General features: G+C 41.5%; 1 protein-coding gene across 9 annotated transcripts in view; it reads right to left on the bottom strand.

Moving 5' to 3' along the window:
• Positions 1-15,180, bottom strand: part of adgrb2 (adhesion G protein-coupled receptor B2) — a 243,011-nt gene that overhangs the window by 147,578 nt on the left and 80,253 nt on the right. The window lies entirely within an intron of this gene.

Raw genomic sequence — 15,180 nt, 5'->3', positions numbered from 1 at the left:
CACGCACTGTAAGTATGTATATATATATATATATATATATATATATATATATATATATATATATATATATATATATATATATATATATATTCACAACCTCACACACATACATACACACACACACCCATACATCCACAGATTTGCACAGCTATCCTTACAGGACATTATGTTGACTTTAATTTATGTGGATAGGCAAACCCAAGCCTTCATCCTAACCCTAACCCTAACAACTGCTGCCTAACTCTAACCTGAACATAACTGAACAGTCACATTACATTCACTAACTTTAGCCAGAAACTCCAAAATTTCATTGTGCTGCATTAGGTCTCCAATAGGTCACAAAAAACAGGTGCACACACGCACACACACACATTTCGAAAGGCAAAAGCACGAAGTCCTGCGTGTGCACACTAGCCCATCATGCTCTGCTGCGGTGTTTGCGTGGGTGTTTGTATGAAGCACAGCTGCTTTTAGAGTGAGTGTGTGAGCAGCACCCTGGTGACCGACTCCCAGCAAACAAGCAGGAGAGTGAACAAAACATCATCATGCCTCATAGCTTGGGCTGATTTTGTCATAAAATTGCATGTGAAAAACACACACACACACACACAAAAAACGTGATCAAGTGAGATGTGTATGTGAATATGAGTGTGTGAGTGTGTTTGGGAGGCATCCCCCCTCCGTATATTGGGATAAATAGCCCTGTCCATCATTGTGAAACTGTCTGGCAAACGCATTCCCGTCACGTCATGCCAGATTAACACAAATGAGCTCCCCAGAGGAGACATTTCAGGGGTGAAAGTGTCCCTGTGACACTTTATGTGAAGGACATCTTTTGCGTGAAGAGGAGGTGTGTTTGTGTGTGTGTGTGTGTGTGTGTGTGTGTTTGTGTGTGTGTGTGTGTGTGTGTGTGTGTGTGTGTGTGTGTGTGTGTGTGTGTGTGTGTGTGTGTGTGTGTGACAGCAGTCAGAATGCAGTCATGGCTGCATCATCGATCAGGCTACCAGCTGAGAGCTTCAGGACTAAATAAATATACAGCTTTACAGTATGTGTTGAACTTCTGTTCACCATAGCAACAGGAATAGAATGAATCTTGTGTTAATGCTGTGATGTAAAAAAAAATCCATTTACATAATGGCAGGCTATCTGTCATATCCCTGGGTGCTTTATCAACAACCTGCTGTCTGTCTCCGTATGTCTTTCCTGGTGACGATACCATCCACTCACATCTGGAAATGGATGGAGGCGAAACCTTCGAAATAGCGTTAGCAGATAACCGCTCTCAGTATCATTCCACCTGAGAGATGACAGGTCCCACGCACACTAAATCACAGTTCGCTACCAAGAGGTAATTATACTGCCACTGTAAATCTTTCTGATGGCTCTGCAAGTTAGATCATCTTCTCACATGCCTGCCTGCGTACATGTGATCATGGACACACACACGATGCATGCTCACGCAGAAGCACATGCACACCACTGAGTATCTGGCTGTGGGCTCAGGTGGCCAGTTGTTTACCACATGGGTCACAGCTTTGTACATAAGTGGTCCACATGAAATCATCAATGTATAAAGTCACTTGCATGCATGTAGCATAAAAGCATTTAAATGTGTTTTCCTGAAAATGTGTCAGTTGATGTCTTTTTGATGTTGACGCTATAAAGCAGACCAGATGTGGTGGTTTCCACAGAAACAGCATGGTATGCAAAAGTAGAAATTTGCAACAAAATGTGTTATACAAAAAAAAAAACTTATTATAGGAAGGTTTAAATCCTGGTAGAGTGCCATAGGAATGAGTCTTGAAACTTGGAATTAAGTTAGTAATGTTGAACGTCCACTTTGTTCATCTGTCAGCGGGAACGGGCAAAAATGCACAAGTCTCATTACGCTTTGTTTGAGGTAGAGCTTGTATTTGGCAAGAAATGAAAATGCAAAGTAAAAATCCCATTGCAACAAGGAAACTCATGACATCGCAACTATTGGGGTGGCTTGAAAAATGACATCACTATTTAAGAAAATGTAAAAATTGATTTGGAAGAATGAGTTATGACCACTCATAGCAATGCAACAGTTGAGTATTTGCCAAGATAGAGGGTATCAAATTAGGATGGATGGATGGATGGATTCCTGCAACAACACAAGACCATTGGCAAAGCACCCTTGTTGAACTCCTCGGTTCAGTTTTAATGCATTTGCTCATATATTCTCAGTTTAGTCGTTGATTGGATGGAGGGTTGCGAAACAGGGAGGGATCCACTCACCAAAGCCCTCATATAACTGCTGCCACTGCAAACTTTGGCTATCCCACCGAGCTGCGCCAGACATCTGTAATCTCCGAGTTAGATGACCTGGAGACTAATGCGAGCTGTCAAAGTCACTGCTGCTCTGCATTTCTATGCAAGTGGGTCACTCCAGCATTCCCAGAGTCTGTCTGGAGGCATGTCACATTACAGAGGCCGGTTCGGCTGTTCATACAGTTACATTCAGTTACGCTCTTGATTGGTCTGATTCATAGTCCATAGAAACAAACTCCTATGATGAATACAGCCCCTTGTCTCCTTATTTGGCAACCAGTAAAGCAGTATCCAGCAATATTAAATGCCCCACTGACGTTTAGCATCGATCCCAGAGTTGGATTTTTAATTGCAAGTGTATGAAGGTTATAGAAATTACAGTTTTCATGGTTAAGTATTTTTGTTTTTCGGTCAAATAGTATTTGTGGATTACTGAGCAGGTATAGAGGACAAGTGCTCATCATACTTTAGGGTTTACTTAAGAGCAAATGGAGGTTTTTGGTCAGATTTGCTGTTGTTTTCTTGCTGTAGCTGTTGTTAGCCATCAGTAGCAATTAGCTTCAAACTAAATCTACGTTGCTGGTTCTTTCTGCCTTCTAGAGTCACAAACACCTAATGAGCTCAAATTTCCTGTTTGTTAATACTTTAAGGCCAAATTGGGTAAAATATTACTTTTAAGTATCCTCAGCATATGAAGGTGAATCCACACCAGAGGCGAAGACTGAAGATATAGCATATTAAAAAACACAAGCATATATATCTATATCTATATCTATATCTATATCTATATCTATATCTATAGATATAGATAGATAGATAGATAGATAGATAGAGATATAGATATATAGATATATAGATATATCTACATATATATCTATATCTATCTATATATATATATATACATACAGATATATATGTATATATATATCTACATATATATCTATATCTATATCTATCTATCTATCTATCTATCTATATATATCTATATATATATATATATATATATACACAGATATATATGTAGATATATATATATATATAGACTAGAGAACAGAAAAGTGAAGTATAATATCCATCCTCTTTGCTCCAACCTCCTCAAAGTGCTCAACTAGTTCAAGAGATGAGGGACAAAGGTTGCTTCTGAATTTGGCACATCACTCTGTCAGCGCTTAATGAATGTTGTATGATGTTAAGAGGCGTGCGGCAGCAAAGGCAGAGTAGGTTTGTGAGTAGGGTCTTTCAGGAGGAGAGCAGAAGTTTGGAGCGACATGTGAGCATGAGGAGATGAAGTGAAGCGAGGGAGATATGGTTAAGGCACCAGTGGGCCAAATTAGCCAACCTCCAGAGACCTCCTGTGCATACCAGCCATGGAAGCCCATGTGTGTTTCTGTCTGTGTGTGTATGTGAGAGAGTGAGAATGTGCATATGATGTATTTGTGTGATTGAACGGATGACAAAAAGCTTTAGAACCAAGTCTCAGAAGGCTCATGCAGCTCTGGAGTGGTCGCAGAGCAATTCAATGATCATGGAGTGCAGAGATGTATTACTGCACTACACACACACACACACACACACACACACACACACACACACACACACACACACACACACACACACACACACACACACGCACGCACGCACGCGCGCGCCCATCGTCTGCATCACTCTGGCCCACTGACTCCTAGTCGAGCTCCAGTGGCTTCATGTGATCGATTAACTGTAGAAAATAGTTGTGCACCTGTGCCCATGATCATGTGATGCAGTCTCAGGAGGCCTGTGTTTTCATGTGTGGAGGTGTGTATCCACTGAACTTTTTTATTTTAAAAAGAAATTCATTGTCAAACTGTAACCGTGCAAATCGCTTTGACAGGTCTGACATTTATCTTTGTGTGACACTGCACACTGATTGTCAAACAGCGCAGGCATTGTTCTGGTAACAATGACATTTTGTTAGAACAAAGCCTTGACATGCAGTTTGGAACATTCGATTGACCTGAGCTCTGGTTGACCTGTATGAAAAGATCCTTTTATGTCACTGCTACGCACAGTCTGTGGTAGGGAAAGAGAAAGTGATCTGATCACAAGTGAACGGCTGGGATAAGTTCAACTTCAGAAAAGGAGCTTTCACATAACGATGAAAACGTCTTTATTTCGGCTGTCAGAAAACAGAAAAGTGACAAACATCATCATCGTTTGAAGCAGAAATAAAGAGAAGCTCAGGAGGTTGATAGCTGTCATTTACAGCCTTGACAACGGGGTCCTACGTTACATGTCTAAAAAGGTTTGACATTGCATCACCTGCATTCATGAATGCGACCTATATTAACAATGACAAGACATATTTCGGTTCTCACCATCATGGATCGTCAAACATTCCCATGTATTTCTCTGAGCCCTGAATGATTGGACGGACATGTTCTTCCACCTCAGAGGGTCGAACTTTCCCGCTCGCTGATACGGATGCCACGAGATCAGGAATGTGTTAAGTGATATCCACTGTGGATGTCGGAGGTATTTGCACTCCAACATTTCAATGCTGCAGGGTTTATTAAAAAAAAAAGAACATCAGTTACGATTATGGGTTTCTGTATATGACGCAGGACAAACATCAGACTTCAATCAGAGAACCAAGATATTTTTGTCTTTCAAATTCATATCTTTCACATTTCATTCTTTATCTTCTTTTCTTTTGAAGTGCCTGTGTACCCTCTACCTCTACAGATGGTGCTGCCACCACTAGTGGCCAGGCTACCATTGCTAATGCTAGCTCTACTGGAAACTGTGTTGGAAGCCCTGAAGCAGATGGTTTCAAGAGTCTTGACTTGTCTTCAACTGTTGGACTGCATCCACTGACAGTTTCTGCCGCTCCTATGGGTGTGGGCTGAACATTTATCCATATGTGAGTATGTTTGCCACCATATTGGATGCAAAAGGGCTTTATTTTTTTACCCAGGAGGAGACATGTCATATGCTCAGTAGCCAGAAAACCCTCTCACCCCTGATTGGCTAGTGTTTTTGGTGCCTTTAGGTGTGTGGATCAGGCTTAGAGCTCAGGAGGAGATGGAAAATGAGAAAATGGCTGATAAAAATATAAAATTCTAGTTTAAAACTGATTTTTTGGGTGTATCCCCCAGTTTAAGTGTGTACCCGTTTGAGAATTGTGGAGACATGTAGTTCAGAAAAAGCACAAGCATCACTTAATGTATTTAATGGTTACCAAGGTGAGCCATCTGATTTGGCAGAGCTCTCTGAAAAAAGCAAAAACTAACAAGCAAAACCAGTTGCAGGCTTTTTTCTCCAGATGGTTGCATTCCTCATTGGAAACAACTAAGAAAAAGAATTCTGAGGAAAAAAGAAAAATCTAAGTGTACACGGTCCTTAGTCAGCATCATGTGTGCTAGAGTGTGTAGATGCTTCTGTAGGATGAACACATGGATTCTACAACCAGACGGGCTGCAAACATGGTCTCCATCATGACAGGGGGATAAAAGGAAGCTGGGAGTAGGCAGTCCAGTTGGACATGCAGGCTGGTTTATTGGAATATATGAACACATTATATCCATCCATCCATCCTTTCATCCATTTTCTACCACTTATCCTGTTAAGGGTCGCGGGGGGGGTGGAGCCTATCCCAGCGACTATGGGTGAGAGGCGGGGTTCACCCTGGACAGGTCGCCAGTCCATCACCGGGCCAACACACATAGAGACAGACAACCATTCACACTCACAGTCACACCTACGGTCAATTTAGAGTATCAATCAGCCTCGTCCCCTCTTGATGTCTTTGGACTGTGGGAGGAAGCTGGAGTACCAGAGAGAACCCACACAGGAACAGGGAAAATATGCAGACTCACACAGAAAGATCCTGTGCTGGAGTCAGGACTGGAACCTGGAACCTTCTTGCTGTGAGGCGACAGTGCTGACCACTGCACCACCGTGCCGCCCTGAACACAATATATTTGTCCTTTTATTTCGATTCATGGTATTTTTAATAGCATTACAGGAAGTTGGTTGGGGGTTGTGTTGCTTTTGAAAAACAGCCAAGAGCAGACAGTATACTGTACAACAAACCCTGCTGATCATAAGAGAGCTGCAGAGAAAACTGGAATGGATATAACTGACAAGGTGCGTGTGTGCGTGCATGCGTGCATGCGTGCGTGCGTGCGTGCGTGTGTGTGTGTAAGGGCCATTTCCATGAGCATAAAGAGGCTCAGTGCTGAGCCCGTTCAGAGAGAGAGCCAAAGCTCATGAGCACAGAATACTAATCCTGCTGCCATAGTCCCCCTGATCAGAAAGTCCTTCACACACACACACACGCACACACACACACACACACACACACACACACACACACACGCACACACGCACGCACACACACACACAGACTTGCTTCACTCGTTTCTGTGAATACGTATATCGGATTGAAAGGCACATTACTGTATTGCTCTTGTGCATGAACTAAGGCACAAGAATGTGGATTTTTCACGATCTATGTGTGTGTGTCTCTGTATGTGTGTGTGTGTGTGTGTATTTGTGTGCAGGGGAGCTGTAAAGGTTATTAAAACACCTGTATGTGCTGTATGCCTGCACAGTGTGAAAACAAACACCTCCCTCAGCCATGCTGCTAGAGACTGAATATGTTCACTTCTATCTGCTCTAATTACCAGGAAGCAGATAGTATTCCACGAGGACGGGATGAGCTGTCTGCACGTGTGTGTGTGTATGTTTGTGTGCGTGTGTGTGTGTGCATACGCGCGCGCGTGTGTGTGTGTGTGTGTGTGTGTGTGTGTGTGTATGTATGACAGACCACTGGCTTAATGCTAGGGTGATCTGGTCCCATGAGTTGAAGCCAAATCCCAGTTCTTTCTGATTTTCCTCTCTATCCTCTCCTCATTTCACACATAAAACACACTCGACACCCTTGCTCCTTGCTGATGAGAATTCCTAATGATTACTGCGGCTGTGGTGTATGTGTGTGTGTGTGTGTGTGTGTGTGTGCGCGCGCATGTGACTGAGTTCAACTCCAAAAAACTCTTCCCAAAAAATGGTAACCCAGTTTTACTTGTTGGACTCTGAAATTGAAATGAGTGTTATTTTAGGGTTGAGGGTTAGAAATCGGTAATCATCAATGTTTGACCTCAATTATGGACCTCTAAACTTGAAGATAAAATCAGACTTACAAAGGTGGAATGTTAATCCCTTTTTGACTTTGAGTTTTAGGATAGAATCAATCAGGATGAACGTTCACTATTCTTTCGATGTTTGCCAGTAAAAATACCACACAAGCGATTCTTAGATTGGGATGGATTCATATCGAGATATTCATAGCAAGGGAAGAGGATTAAATACAAAACTGTGCAGCTGAGAAAAGAAATGGGGCGAATGGGCCTACGAGAATATTATTACGCCGCTCAACTGAGACCATTCATTTGCTTAAGTTCACCACCATACACGGCAGGTTGGAAAGAAGTGGAAGCAGAAGGATATAAGGAATACAACTGACAGCCTTATGAGCAGATAAGAGATTCTAGGAGGACCTGATGATGTCAGAGGACTAGATTCGAGCATTCGTCTAAGATTCTGAGGTGGTGCGCCTATGACTCCGGCTTCAAACCAAACAAAAATGACGACAGATTTAAGATTTGGATTTCTAAACGTTTAACCACCTATTATTCCTTTGTCCATAAGGGGGCATTCCAGAGATTTGAAGCTCTGCAGAACCAACCGGGGCTGGGAAAAGAGTTTTACAGGTACTTGCAAGTCAGACATTATTTTAATCAACACTTTTATTTTTTTAGATCTCAAACCTGTAACAAAATTATATCCAAATTGTACGCTGGCATTCAAAAATCAAAACAAAAGTACTAAATACATTAAGGAGAAGTGGGAAAGAGATGGAAGTGCAATGATTTCTGTGGAGAGTTGATAGAGAATATGCCAGCTACAGTGGATCTCAACTGGATCAAATATGTGACGTGAGTTCTGCTGGAGGCGGCGCGGTGGTGCTGTGGTCAGCACTGTCGCTTCTCAAGCCTCGGCTCCAGCACGGGATCTTTCTGTGTGGAGTCTGCATGTTCTCCCTGTTCCTGCGTGGGTTCTCTCTGGCACTTAACAGGATAAGCAGTAGGAAATGGACGGATGGATTTCCTTCAGATATGAAGCGGTGTATTTGGGTGATATACAGTTTGATAACTGGAATACAGATGGTGAGAAATTGCTCTGTATACTCTTGGAAGCAAGTCAAAAAACTGTCTCAAGGCACCTGTACAAGTGGAACCACACACTATTGAAGAAGGGATTGATATTGTCCACAAAATTTACATCATGGAAAAGTTGTCATTATCCCCAGGATAGAAAAAGTTCTAGTGGATTTGGTCGAAATGGACCGAGTACATGAAACCTGTAAGATCCGACTGCATCTGAATGTGTGTGTTTGTGATGACCTGCTCTCCACACCTGATACTATTTGAATACTGTATTTAATTTCTCTTTATTTTGTGAAGTTGGGACAACAATGAGCAATAAGCTCCCCCAGTTCTCATGTTCTGATCTAAATTCCTGGAAAGGCACGAGGATTAAGCAAACTTGGACCTTTTTGTTCTTAATCCACCTCTCCCAATCCAACAGGTGGTTGAATTTAGGGGGAAGACATTGCAGTGGTCTGAGGAGGAAATGTAATGATGTATGTGGGAACAACTGCTTTTTCAATTAAAAGGAAAAATTTCTAAAAAAGAAACAGGCAATCATGGTTCAGGTATTGCCTTCAGTTGTGTGTGTGTGTGTGTGTGTGTGTGTGTGTGTGTGTGTGTGTGTGTGTGTGTGTGTGTAAACAAGGAAATCTAATCGGATCAAATATATGCATGCTACAGACTCCTTGTGCGGTTGACAAATTTGATTAGGAATGTAAAGATGGAATGTTTTTTTTTTATAATTTATGGAGGTACAGAGTGTTTTATTGTGTCGACTGAAAATAAGACTGACTGTATTCACAAATCTGGCAACGAGCTATTAAATAAATGAAAGCATTTGAGTTCAGTGATGAATTGTTCCCTTTGACTTATCGTACGTCCCTTAAAATAAATACATTCGAAGGAAAAAAAATATTCACACAAGGCACTGCAGTAAAATAAGAAAAACTATCCTATGAGCCTATCCCAGCGACTTCATTGGGAATTTGGCTATGAAAAAAAATTAGGCAGAGGATTTGGGCACGCCTCTTTTTTTAGAAAGATTGCGGGGGTAAACCCAAAACATCTACAAACAACATCCAGGGTGACGCAAAATGCCATGGATAGATAAGAAACATACAGCACAGCTGGTTCTCAACCCAATATTTCAGCTACGTTGATGGGTCTCGCTGCCACCTCACAGCAGGCAGGTTCTGGGCTTGAGTGTCATGGCCGAGCGGGAGCTCACATATTCTCCCTGTTCCCGCCTGGGTTCTCTCCAGGTGCTCCAGTTTCCTCCCACATACCCAAAATATGCAAATTCAATTCGTTAATTTAAGATTCTGAATTACCCGTAAATGGGAATGTGAATGGAGGCTGGCCTTGATGGACTGGTGACCTGTCCAGAGTGACGTCACTTCTCACCCAATAATGGCAGTCTGGATGGGCAATCATCATTTTAAGGGCAAAGATATCCATCTGGAACTTTATTCATGTAAAACAAAAATTAGAGATTGAGACTCCCAACCCTGCGATGATGAGTGTGAACAGATTTGAACCATTTCGGCTTATTCTGTGGGAAATTCATGAGCTTTGGGGGAAATTTCAGCCTATGGGCATGGAGTTTTAGACTTCTGTGTCATAGATGGGGCTGATAGGTAATAATTACGCTTTATGGCATCCTCCTGCAGTCTAAAAGATTACTGTTTTAGTTGACTTTCACCTTATAGTGTTGTTTTTATGCCAAAGCAGGCTGCAATTTAAATGACGCAACTCTACAAACCCACTGTACACTATCTGCTGACAACAAGCAAATGTCACACAGACAGTCACGAACTAGCTGGTGAATACAAGTGGCATTTAGCATTTAAACAGGCAGACAACTCCCTCAGGAGCTGATAGACCAAAGCAGACAGTGAATATTGGACTTCGACGGGTAGTCGCGACTCTAAATGAGCGTCAACATTGCTTCGTTAGCGCTGGATGTGTTGAGAAGCAACAGATTGAGACATTTGCAGCACTTTTCACACTGTGGTTCTGCGTTAAAAAAAAAAAACAACAAATCTGATAAAGTGATGTTAAACCTGCCAGTGCTTCTAATTACGCTCCACTTAGTGAGGAGCTGAAACACAATGTAAAGCCCCCTTTGATAACCTTTACTGTAAAGCTTCCACTAATTGCCACGTGTTATTGTGTGCAAGATGATAAATTAAATTCAAAGACAGCCACTTTTGGTTTTTTTTTTTTTTTAAACTGCAGCATGATGGATGCACCAACATATAGAGGCTGTTGTAATTTTCCTCTGAACAATCTGTGACATACTGAGAACAACAGTGCGAATGTATAAGCTTGGAAATGCCTGATACTAATGAGATTAGCCCATTAAAGCTAATAGCCTTGAGGAACCTCTTCTAATACTGCAAGTAATCAATAAAAAGATGACATAACACGGAGCTCAATATATTGGTGCAGACTTCAGAACCCTTTATGGGAGAGGTCTTGGAGGTACATTCATATTTCATAACGTCTGGCCTCCATTCATCTGATGTGCTATACTAATGATTTTAAAAAAAATTTTCATCAAGCCAATTACAAAAAAAATGTGGTTGTCCACTTTTTGTCTCTGGACCATGTATAATGTAAATTGTAATTCAAATTCAGCTAACTATACATACCATCGTTTATATTTACACTTTATAGACATTTCATGTTTTATTTGGTCTCATTTTTCCTGCGTATACAGTATACTCACATTGTCTATCGTACGTACTTTGCATATGCTTCTATCATACAAGTTTTAAAAGTAGACACTATTGCTTCTCTTCTTTGAAATACTGAACGTGCCCACACACAGGAATTATTAAAATTATTGTAAAAATATCAAAACCATACAGTGTTGTAAATAAAAGGTGGTACACAGAGGTTTGCTTGTTTTTGCCTCAAACTCATCCCATGTCAGTTATGATGTCTGTCAGCGCTGGGAAGGAAGGGAGCGTCTGGCTGACTGACAGGAGAACCAGGGGATCTGATTTTTTTTTTCGTGTGTGTGTGTGTGTGTGTGTGTGTCTTCCTATCAGACCTGACATTCACTCAGACAACATTTCAGAGGCTCAAAAACAAAGCGTGTGTATATGTGTGTTTGTAGTGGTTGTTTACATGGTTTCTATGACTTGTGCAATTCCATATCGCACAGAATTCTCTTCTGTCATTATGATTAGGAACCGTAGCGGGAGCAGGATTCGTATGAGTGAGATTGGCATTTTGAATAAATGTTTTGTTTTTTTTCTCCTCCAGAGTGTCAAATACTGAGGCTTTGTTCTGGTCCCTAACATCTCAATGATCATGAGCTCTCCCTAAATCTAATACATTGTTGTTACTTGTCCATACCCAGGGATATGTGCACAACAGCAAAATGCAGAGTTGAGGCTGGTTGTGACCTTGCGGACCACAGACCTGTATTGGAGTAGAATTTGGCAAAAATGCAAATAAATGGTGTAAAACTCTGCTTTGTCATTCTCTGTCTTGGCATAAACCTTATCTTTGATTGAAACGGAAGAGAAGACGAAAGAATGTCAAGAGAAAAACAGATCTATCACATTTTATGGTAGGATTGCTGAGTCAATTATAATGAATGGAGAGACAATGTTTATTAGGGTCATCTTCTAAAAATAACAATCGCGGAACAGCTCCAGACAGAAATATGTGTCCCAATGATCAGTCTCAGCTCGTTCATTTCTTTCTGAGCGATACGACGTAGCTCAGGAAGACGCTGGGTAGCCCAGGCCTGTGTGGGATTAAATTCCGCCTCCTGTGTCTTCTGTCCGGTTTACTAATCCACGGCGATCTGGCTGGCTGATCGATCTCCAGTGGCAGCAGGATGTGTGTGTTGTGGAAGTCGCTGGTGAGTTCCAGACATCACCCAATGTCCTAGTCTTGCTTGTTAAGTGTCACGCCGCGGATCGACAGAAGAGCAAACAAAACAAACAAACAGTACCACATTGGGGAGAGCAAAGCCACTGCCTCTGCTGCAGTTTCACCTTTGACCGCAGTGTGTATTGAACTGGCACTGTGCATGAAGCATTCGTCCAAATAGAGCAGGCAGTGAATAAATGAGAATTCAGTCAGATCTGTGCACGGCTAGTGTGTGTGGCCATGTACGATTTCATAAGGATTCAGCCACCCGACGAGGAGAAGAGTGGACTCAAACAAATAAGTTCAACATAGGAGTGACATTGAAAGCTATAAAGAACTATTTATTGTTAAAGATCAGCAGATATTAAGCTTCATTAAGATGACATGCATGCTACTCTTATGTCAGTCTGATGGTTTTTCAGAAAAATATGTATAAATACCACTTGAGCAGCTTAAAACAAACCTCAGATTTGTGATGTAATAATGTGTCCCACACAAACACACACTCAGATCTGGTCACACTCCACGCATTACATAATATCACTATATTTAAAATGGTTCCGGAAATTATTCTAAACATTAATAGTAACTTTACTTTCCTGACTTGCAGTTGGAAATGTGGAAAAAAGGAAAAGCTGGTGTTTTGTTAACCATCCAACCACCTGAAATGAACGGCGATTTGCTCCTCATCCTGCCGTGGATGAGTCTCCATGTCACACACACGCCACAGGGTGTCAGACACAGATGGTCATGACAGTGTATCAGTATTTGACAACCTAGATTTGGAACATGTTCATAAGTACAAGTACACATACATGAACACTCTGGAGTCGTGTAAAAATATTCTGACATGGTGTTGAAAGACTTTATAAAAGACATGGGATAATATTCATTAGTTAGCATTGGATTAGCAATGCGTTACTTCATTTAGACTCCAAGCAATCCGTTCACATATTTATTAAAATAATAAAAAAAACAAAAAAAAAACACTTCTGTCTAAATTTAGAAATATAAATTCGGGTGGCAAATAATAGTGCATTGCTGAGCAAAACCATAAATATGTACAGCGCATTTATTGGCTAATGTCAGTCCCACTATAATACTAGAGATACCAGGATTACCATGAAGCATAACATTCTAGCTTGAAAAATTGTTTAATTAAAGTGTTGTTTCATTTAGGGAAACACTGAGGCTTGGGTCCAAGTTCCTGAAGCTAAGGTTTGTTGTCATGGTTACAATATCAGTAATCTAGATTAAAGGACAATAATGCCCTTACAGGAACCAACGGACAAATGTTTGCAACACTTTTCCATACAACCTAAAACACGATTAGAAATTACAGCCTCCGAAATTGAGAAATATGGAAGTATTTGTCTTGAATTAAAAATGTAGGTGTCCAAATAAGTGCCCGATAAAAATGTTAAGATAAAGAAATTGCCTCTTTTTTTTCCACGGGTTTTACATTTCCTACAGGTGGACATGTTCATAGCGCTGCAGCAGACAGAACGTAACGTATGACTGTGTTTGGAACGTCGACTCACCCACTGTATCCCCCACTTGAGAGAGAGAGGGAGAGAGAGCGAGAAAGAGAGAGGGAGAGAGAGAACATGGAGGGGAGAACAAGCGTTTCATTAAGAGTCAGTGTAGATGCGAGAGAGGCAACATGAGCGTAACAAGGCCGGGTAACAGTCCTGCACTAGCTTTACAGTAATTGTGATATTTTAGGGTAATTAGGTCACAGGGGAATTGTTTAGTAGACACAAAAGCGACTGGTCTTCAGGCTGTCTTCTTATCAAGGGCTACCTGAAGTCCACATGGATGCTGAGTGATCTCTCCTAGAATGACCAGCTGCTAAGAGATTTGTCTGCAACATCAGTGTCTTTGAAGCAGAAGAGCTTCCAGACATTTGGCAGGAGTTTAACATCACCCCAACACTTGGCAACAAATTACACAGTAGTGTTTTTTTTTCACCCCCCCCCCCTCCCCCCAAAAAAGACAATAGCATATCAGGCCAAGACTCTTTCTCTCCTCGTTTGTGTCTCTTCCTCTGCCCTCCACGCTTCTCCCGCTTTATTAGATGATAAAATCCTCCCCTGCTGCATGAATGCAGAGAACAATAACCTTCCCGTCAGCAAGGTAAGATCATCCCTATCTATGTTTTGTTAGCGTGTTGTTGAAAGAGGGCCAAGCTTTGCAACAGGAATAACTGGCTCCTAATTATTACTGTTCACTTTCAAATCCGCCCAAAGGGAAAAATGAATCTGTTTGTTATGCTATGAGATGAACTGTATTACTTTACATGCACCTATGCATTGGTGTGATTTAAAGAAAACGGCAGTGAACTGAAAAGGGTTGGGAATTCAATTAGGAGAGAATCCATTAGTGTTTGAATCAAAGCAAATGTTGCTAACATTCACACACGCGCGCGCGCACACACACACACACACACACACACACACACACACACACACACACACACACACACACACACACACACACACAGATTCCAACCGACAGACAATTGCAGATGTACACATGTACACATTATGTGCTAAGGGACCGTCTGCTTCCTGCCCAAGTCATTGATGCACAGATAACCACATGTATGTACATGGATGCCAAATTCACGCCCACATGCACGCCTGCATGTACACACATATTTGTGCAGCTTTCCTTGTTAGGATATTACATTGACTTCTAATCATATGGACAACCTAATCCTAATCCTAATCCAAACAGATCGATGCCCAGCACTGACCTGAACCTAACCTTGATTTACCCCTTAACCCGGAATTTAACCGGGAGC

The sequence above is a fragment of the Aulostomus chinensis genome, chromosome 22 (assembly GCF_037954235.1).
Source record: "Aulostomus chinensis isolate RoL2024-O1b breed Wild chromosome 22, RoL_Achi_v1.0, whole genome shotgun sequence".
Taxonomy (NCBI): Eukaryota; Metazoa; Chordata; class Actinopteri; order Syngnathiformes; family Aulostomidae; genus Aulostomus; species Aulostomus chinensis.
The sequence above is the reverse complement of the archived record's forward strand: the minus strand, read 5'-3'. Positions and strand labels throughout refer to the sequence as shown.